This window comes from Adiantum capillus-veneris, chromosome 10, assembly GCF_014529385.1.
Source record: "Adiantum capillus-veneris isolate H3 chromosome 10, ASM1452938v2, whole genome shotgun sequence".
In the NCBI taxonomy this organism is placed as follows: domain Eukaryota; kingdom Viridiplantae; phylum Streptophyta; class Polypodiopsida; order Polypodiales; family Pteridaceae; genus Adiantum; species Adiantum capillus-veneris.
In genome coordinates this window covers 136,104,280-136,111,886 of record NC_140940.1, presented here as the reverse complement: position 1 = coordinate 136,111,886, position 7,607 = coordinate 136,104,280, and positions in this window count along the sequence as shown.

Genomic DNA, 7,607 nt, shown 5'->3' with positions numbered 1-7,607 from the left:
TAGATAGATAGAGGGAGAGGCAATATATATTAGGTGCAGAAAAGTGATGTAGATTAGTTGTAGATGATAGACAAGTGGTGTAGATAGATAGATTTAGAGGCGGTATAGATTAGGTGTAGAGAAGTGATGTAGATTAGGTGTAGAGGAGAGACAAGCGGCATAGACAAGCGGTGTGTAGATTCGGTAGAGATTAGTTATAGAGAATAAAGAAAAGAGAAAGATTAGATGTAGATAAACAGAGAGAGACTAGGTATAGTGAGACTAGAGAGAGATTAGTTCAATACCTGCAAATAAATCTCTTGTAGATGTTGGCACGCATGAGACCCCTGTCTTCTTTCTTTGGTTGGTGCACATCATAGCTGGTCCCCCCCACCACGGTGGCCATCCCCTCCAGCAAGTTTGACTCTTGAGGTGGTAAGTCCACGCAATAGCTATAGGCCTCTCTTTAATTAGTTAAGTGCAAGTTTGAGTGAAACTACCTTTTTGTTATTCTCAATCATGGAACTCTTACATTTTTGGTGGGCGTGGTTCGTCTACTCAAGTTTCTCAGCTAGTGATAAATCCGGGACTATACCTTGCACTTGCTTTACGATAGAAGTACATATGCTTGACACAGTTTAGTTGGCTACCACACACCACAATATCTGGCCTATGTCAATGAATGGTGTCCATTTGAGGGTAGCAAGCACTGTGATAGGCAATGCGACAAGAGCTCCTATTGAGACACTTGTTCTAGTGGTGGAAAAAGATGAGATCACCTATTTTTGAGTGTGCCGGTGTAGCTGTAGAGGACAATGGTATGAACACACCCATGCTAGGTATATTACATGGATGCTACCATAGGGTCAAGTATGGGAAGCATTCATACCGAAAGCGCTAAGTATTGTTATGTGTGCCTAAACCAAAATTTCCACTTGCAAACTTAGATTTCCTCATTGTGTGTAGCACGGGTAGTTGTGGATTTGTAATGTGTGACGATGACGGTCTTGGGATTTTTGTGCCAAAATATGGTCATGCAAGCATGCCTACATGGCTATTCTATGCATGCAAACCATCTCACTTTGTACATGGTCTTGGGTGATACTTAGCCGTACCATTGCCTCTTGTTACAAACTAGAGTCATGAAGAGGTCAAAGGGAAAACATTTCTTCAAAAAGAAAAATTGTAATGCTAAAAATTCCTCAAAATATCCTCTTCTGATCCGTTCTTTGTGGTAGTGATTACTTATGAGCTTGATCAAATCCACCACACATAAAATGCATCTTCTAAATGGCTTAGAAATGTAGTGAAAGAGAGTTGTTTTTGAAGTACATAATGCACAAAAAAGACTAAAGTCTAAAAGTTACGGTAGATATACCTTCTTTGTGGAAGTTATGACCTATGAGCTTGATCAAATCCAACACAAATAAAATGTATCTTTTGATGGTTTAGTAAGGTAGTGATGGAGAGTTTGTTTTTGAAACCATGTGGTGAAAAAACAGGACCAACTTCCTAAATTGATGAATCCCTCATACGTCAATGCCACATAATTATCTTTGTGATTTATTTGTCATCTATGCTATATGCCTCTAATAAGGTAGTGTACCTTACAACAACAAGAATAAATTTCTTTCTCACTATGAAGTTAGTGAATGTCATAACATGATTGGAATCAAATATAGGCATTGTCCACTACATAGTTAAAAATGAGTATGTATTGTATAGATAGACTTTTGATGTGGCTTTCACATATGCACACTTGATACTTCGGATGGACATTTTTTAGTAGAAAAGTGTATATACACAGCTTGCCAATCTTTCTAGTTCGTTGCTTTGAGAGCCAAATGTTATACTTACTATGCTAGGTTTCAACTCATCTAATACACTAAGGAATGTTAGCATTTGAATTTATAGAATGCATACCTTGTTTTAAAAATTTTATGTTGCATGAGAGACAACATCCAATTTTTCTACTTTCCCCAATCCCAATTGAATTTGGCATATAGAGATCTTCTTTATTTGTTACGGTGTTAGGAGGAAGATTTTATTTTCACTTTGCATTTTGAGTTGGCACTAATCTCTCTCTCTCTCTCTCTCTCTCTCTCTCTCTCTCTCTCTCTCTCTCTCTCTCTCTCTCTCTCTCTCTCTCGCTCTCTCTCTCTCTCGCATATTTGGGTCTTGAAACTTTATGTATTTTTAGTTGAACAGTGCATTTTCCAATCCTTCAAGTACTTCTCTTGGAGGCTTTCCCATAACAACCTTTCATGCAACTCTATGAAGGTCGTGCTTTCATTGTCCTCCCTTGAACTTGGTAGACTTGTAGTCCTATTCTTCCTAAGAACTTCTTCTTTCCAGTGTTGGGATGAGGGTGGTGTGCCTCTTACCCCGGTCAGACATGGTGGAGGTACCCAACCGCACACTACTTATACACGATCTACTCTTTACTAGAAAGAGGAATAAGGGCCTCTCTCTCACACATTTTGGTGAGCTTCTCCACCACATCTTGTGTCCTCTCTCTCTATCTCCCCTTAACCCTATCCGCACATGCACCACATTCACATGTGTTCTCTCTCTCTCTCTCTCTCTCTCTCTCTCTCTCTCTCTCTCTCTCTCTCTCTCTCTCTCTCTCTCTCTCTCTCTCTCTCTCTCTCTCTCTCTCTCTCTCTCTCTCTCTCTCTCCCTCCCTAATTCCTTATCGCTCTCTCCACACTGCATTCACGTACTCAAAATTGGTATCAGAGTGCATGGCAATCGTGAAGACCACATCATTGTCGAGAGATTCAATGGGATAGCTTGTTTTCTCTTGGTGTGGAGATCTCAAGAAATCCTCGAAGCTTTGGGAGAACGCAATTATGTTTTTTTGGAATCTCAAAACACAGTGTGGAAGATAGTGTGTAGGTGAAGATGATGCGCTAAAACTACTGTATACAATAGTACTGTTTTCAAATTTATTTTTCTCTTCTAGAGTATAAATTTAAAAATTCTTCCCACTCTACTCCTATGATTCAATGTGATCTACAACTTTGTCAAAGAAACGTATTGCAAACTCCTCATGATTTTTTTCATCTATTTAGCTCAAAATGAGTTACAAAAAACTTTAGGTTTTGTGTTTTGTGTAGTGTGTGAGTATGATGCACTTTTGAAAGCATGGCAGGTACTCGAAGTTGGGTGCATAAATTTTGAGGTGAAGATGCAATTTTAGGTTGTTTGGAGCTTGAGATTTGAGACTTATAGGTAGATTTGGGCAAAGAATCATGGAGTCTTGTATACACCATTGAAGAAGTCTCTTGAGAGACACGATTTTCTAAGCACACAAGTGGGTCTTCTTTCATAGGACACTTTGGCAACAACTTTGTGCTTGGGTTCACGGTCTTTGCAGATAAATTTACTTGTGGTTATGGCACATGGTTGATGCAAATTGTACATGCATTTCAACGAGCACTTTTGAGTGCCAATGAGCTCTCTCTCGAGAATTGATTTTGCATTGATCAGCTTTCTCGTTTGTACCTATTTTGGTGTGTGTTTATATGTGGACACTTCTTGATGTATGTATAGTGAGAATCAGCATTGTTTACACATTGTGGAGCCGTTTTGGCATTACTCAATGGAATTTTGTAGTGTTATGGTTTATGGTAAGGCTTATGGTCTTGAGCCCTCTTTTGGAGATAAGTGTCATCGAGGTTTTCTCCCACTTTGCCATACTTTTGATTGATAATTTTTTTGATCAATTTGTAGTAGTCGAGAGCTTATCCCACTTTGCCATCTTGGATGCAGTTTATAGTTAGAGAGTTTCCATAGTGAGTTTGCTCATTTTTTAGGGGAGATTGTGTTTGATTTTCCATAGATTTTTCGCCATAGTTTGGCTTCATCACCATACACTATTTATTGCATTTTTTATGATTGGATTGAGAGAATTATTCTCTCTTGTTTTAGTAGACATTTCTCCCACATTGACGAGCACATGGTTGTTTTTGGATACGGATTGGTGTTCTTATAATTACTCTCATAGAAGTAAAATTTTTGTATGCTTGTATTGGCTACAAGTAGACTTATGGTATGCACTATTTTTTATTGATCAATATTCTCATTGTGACTATATTGTATACAATTTATAGGTAATTATTGGTTTTATAGGTTCCACATTTTTTTGGTACTTGAGACTTATATCAGTGTGACAATTCCAGAGCACAGTGTGGCTCACTACTGTGAGAGATTTCATGTGTTGTTGCACTTGAGAACTATGAGTGTTGGTGATCTCTATTGAGAGATTTTTATCCTTGCAAGGAGGTGCTTTTGTCTCAGGTTTGCTACACTTCTCTTTCTCATTGAGTTATGCACGTTTTATATGCTATAGAGCTATAGTGTCACTTATAGAAGTTTATATATGTAATAGTTTCTAGTCCACGATGATGAATCATGTGAGATAGTGGTTTAGCTCTTGTTGAAACTTCAGCCGTTGGCATTGTGGTCACACACATCATATTAGATGACCTTGCTTTAGACACATGAGATAGTGGCTCACATGATGAATCATGTGAGATAGTGGTTTATCTCTTGTTGAAACTTCAGCCGTTGGCATTGTGGTCACACACATCATATTAGATGACTTTGCTTTAGACACATGAGATAGTGGCGTAGAAGCATGTGTGATGCAGCGATGATTTTGACCTAGACTAGAGAGATGACCTTGTATCTTATTGGCATTGATGTCACGTTTACCTCTACTTCTCCTCTTGCTTTTATGTCTGATAGAGATACCACTTTCTCTTGATGGCTACTAGATGAGTATTACACATTCCATGTCACGTCATGTCATGAACGGTTTAACACTTATGCTAGTGGGATTATTGGTCGTGTGCATCTAGCTGACGGTTCAACATATGATATAGAGTGTACATGAGATGTATACTTGTCATTACTTAATGGTTCATCTTATATTCTTTGACATGCACGTTATGTTCCTATGATTGCACACAGTGTGATCTTAGTGCATGCTAGCTACTACATAGTGAGCAGTTCTTCTAGACACACTGGAGTTTGCTAGTCATTGAAGAGGATCCAGGATTGGCTTGCTCTACCCTATGCATGTATTTGAGGTGTGAGACAACATAGTCTCGATTACATTACAATCATGTCAGCGAGAGACTAGATATATATCTTTTGAGGATCATGAGCTTCAGAGTGTTATGCACAACACATATGTAGCCTTCTAGAGTTAGTGCGGTCATTATCTAGTGAGACACACCAGATTGATCCTCTTAGGACAAAGATGCCTCCTACCATGTACATGAGCGATATGGAAATCGTTGATATGGTCATGCTAGAAGGTGATATGTTCATGCCAAGACATAGGGATACAAGTCCTATGGATGATGAGGGAGTGACAACTACCGTCGAGTCAAGTTTGACACATCCATACATGACTAGTTTTGGCGGTGATGTGGTGAGTGTTGAGATACCTAGTACGAATAGATTTGTAGAGTTCACTACACATAGAAATGATGTGAGTACCATGGATATGTTGTCCACCATTATGGCTTATCATCAACCTTTGGGACTTTTATGTATGGCCTCTTACTGCCCATACCCGACATAGCAACTATAATGGGAGTGTTTGTATTTGGGATTATCGATCATGTGATGGCTGACACGAGCATGATGCATCATGGAGTAGTGCAAAACATTATAGCATACCTATAGGGTATGCATATTGATTCTAGTAGGGATCTAAGCTTCCATACACTACTAGAGCCTATACGTTGGTATACATTGACTATGAGATAGCTAGTGGGTATAGGGTGAGATGAGGCTCCTTCCTATACCTCATGTACAAACTGCAAGGTCCGATAGTAGTACCATTTATTGGTACATTTGCCTTTAAGTGGGACATTGTTCAGGTAAAGACGGTGTGCCTCTTACCTTGGTCAAACCCACCAGAGGCATCAAGTGCCCATAACTTGTACAAACCTTACTCTTTACTAGATAGAAGAATAAGGGTCCCTCTCTCACACATTGTAGTGAGTTACTCCACCCACATCTTGTGTTCTCTCTCTCTCTCTCTCTCTCTCTCTCTCTCTCTCTCTCTCTCTCTCTCTCTCTCTCTCTACTTCTCCCTACTTGCACATGCACCGCATTCACACACTCTGCATGTAGCACCCTCAAGTTGGGCAATACCCAAGGGAATCACACGATAGGCGACAAAACAATAAATGCACCAAAATTAACTACTCTCCATGCCTCAATGATGGACATTACTTGCCACTCTTCATACTTTGAACCACCGCCTCAAAAATGTTTGGCGGTGAAACATGATCTTTGGAGAAAAGGGAATCATCACAATTTACCCTTATATGCCAATGCCCAAGAGAAAATACATCAGTAAATTCCTCCACCAATCCTTGTGAACATGTATGCATGCAATCATTACTAGCCATTGTATATTGTGGTAGCAAACAGTACATGCTAAACACAATGCGGTACAATATTGAAAACCCTCTTCATAAACACATCTTTAAACATAATAAGAGTAGACAAAATATAAGTACAAAAGATCGTAGACTGTAATACAACACAACTAGACATGTGTATTCTTTACATAGTGACTCAGCACCCTAACTACTTTACCTATAGATATCTATCGTTTATGGAATACAAAACTTGCAGACAGACACCCTTCATAGCTAGCAATGTGAGTCAAACTCCATAGTTCACACTAGGTAACAACCATCATGACTAGACTAAGATGTGGGGAAAAAATAAGCAACTACATCCTTCTACTAGAGGGAAATGCATACACCAAAGTTATTGTCAATATAGGCTGCTTGACCCCATCAACGTAAAGAGGTCAATCCAGTAATAGTTTCCCTTAATCCCTATCATCTTTGCTATTAGTACACATCCACTATTTTCCTTCTTGAGAAGCAATCTAGATTGGGGAGGATTCACGGATTAGAACTATCAAAAGAGAAATTTATGATTGTTTGATTCATTATTAACAACTAGAAATTTGAATATGACTAAACGAATGCACATTGCTTTGAACTGCATGTTGCAAATGTGTGGCTTCATTGCCATGGACACCAATTTGAAGCTTAGTGTGCATGGTTCTCGTAATCATAAGGTATCTCTACTAGGCACAAAGGACTTTGAGTTATGGACTGGCACTTGCTACCTTGTCTTGTTTGACGTGCTTCTGTCAACTCAACCTAGGATGATTCTTATAACAATATGTTCATCTCTCCTCAAATGGTTGTAAATTATGGTTACTCATATCTTTGCTCGTATGGAAGCAACCTACTTTGTTCAAATGAATCAAAGGTTTGTCACACTATTTTAACTTCTCAAAGATAGCTCGAAATAAAACTATCTATTTCTCTAAGTGATCGCAACATTCACTTGGATAGGATGCTTCTTAGCCTCCTCACATGAAAAATGAAATAATTAACTCGAGCAACACCATGTATACCAATTTGTGATACTTAATGGTGGGCATGTATAGTGATCCTAACAACCATTTAGTGTAGCAAGTGGAGACATGTTTCGCTATTTTGTAGTTGTTGTCATCAAAATAGATCAAAATAAGGTCCTTTAATAATTCACAATATACCCATGGAAGCTCTAAGTGTCTA